General features: G+C 48.0%; 1 non-coding gene across 1 annotated transcript; it reads right to left on the reverse strand.

Annotated features, from left to right (window-relative positions):
* Positions 1–1,408: 1,408 nt before the first annotated feature.
* On the reverse strand, positions 1,409–1,493 carry LOC132320296 (small nucleolar RNA SNORD45). The gene has a single exon (XR_009484554.1). It is a non-coding gene; the product is annotated as a small nucleolar RNA SNORD45 (small nucleolar RNA).

The following is a 1,493-nucleotide window of genomic DNA, read 5'->3' on the forward strand; positions in this document are numbered from 1 at the left end:
TCCTAACCAAGCTCCCCACTCCAGAGGCTTCAGCAGCGCTCATGAGAAGGGCCTGTACTTGCGCAAGCAATGATATAGGTCTTACCAGAAGAGCCAGGGTTGCTGCAGCACAGAGGGAGAACCCGGTCGCTAGTCCTCCTAGGATGCAGGGGGGGCAGGAAACGCAGTAATTTTTTTCTTTTTAAACGACAACAAAAATACATTCAAATCACCACTGAAAGTATGGAACAAAATGCTAAAGCCCCAGGTTTTATACTGAACAAAAACCAACCTAACTAAAAAGTGCCCCCGTACTGTTTCCTTTTCTATCCCACAGATAATGTCCTCAACAACCGACATGTGCACACCACCCCACCAGTGATCTGTGTGTTTACTGCCCATAAAAGAAAGCAAATCCTTTTCAGCTGGTCTATCTATCCAGACAGAGATCCAAATAAACTCAAATAGCATCACTTGCAGAGAGCTGTCTGACCTTAAGCTTTATCTGTAGCGCCCTACTGGGTAACTGCAGAGCTGCGGACTCGCGGAAACACTGGGGCACAACTCCTGGCCTGCCCGAAATGCTCCTGGCTCTCTCGGGTGCCTGGGCAGAAGTGGAAACTGTTCTTGGGTTTAGAGCAAGACTGACTAGACTTGCAAGTTTTCTTTTGCATACTCACACCTGGAAGCAAAACCAAAACAAGGCACACCTGCGGATGAGTGACTGCAGGGCATCTCCACACCAACAGACCTCTCCCAACACACACTTTCAGCAATTAACCCCCCAAGCCAACATCTGAAGTTGAACCTGGCCACCAGTTTTAAAACAATGGAATCTGGGGGTCAACCTGATGCCACGCCTTTCCTTCTCAAAAAATCCACAAACTGAAACAAAGAAAACACACACTCTTCTCCGCTCCATCGGGTATCGCGCTCCTTCAGTTCAGCTTTTACTGCATTTCACAAATAACGTAACGAACCCCCGCAGAAAAGCTATAACCACAGCACGTTCCCTACGCAGCAAATCTGAAAACATGACTGTTCACTGCCATCAAAGGACGATGTCACACGACCCTTCCAGCATTACGGATGCGTAGCTGGGACTAAACAGCCTTTGCGCATGAAGAACCTGCACGTGCAGGTTAAGTTTGCCACCAAATCTCTGCATCAGCATTTGCTAACGCTGTTCAGCTCTGGGTATCCAGAGCTGCATTCGCTTAACACGAACAGCCAGAATTTTACTCCTAGTAATGTTACTCCCAGCAACAGCCAGAATTAAGCCCGGAACTACACCTCCCTAACGCGTAAACGGAAGAAAAAGCAAAACGGTGCCCCCTGCGCCTTACGCTGGGTTACAGCCTGTGACAACTATTTGATGCCACAGTTCGGAAAAGCTCCAAGGTCGCAGCCAAAAGAAACTGGACTTTCCTGGGTCTCAGAGTAATTCTAGAGCTAAACTGGTCATAGACATCAACTCTAGATCAGATAATACATGCCAACACTCATCACGGACC

This window comes from Gavia stellata, chromosome 34 (genome assembly GCF_030936135.1).
Source record: "Gavia stellata isolate bGavSte3 chromosome 34, bGavSte3.hap2, whole genome shotgun sequence".
NCBI lineage: Eukaryota > Metazoa > Chordata > Aves > Gaviiformes > Gaviidae > Gavia > Gavia stellata.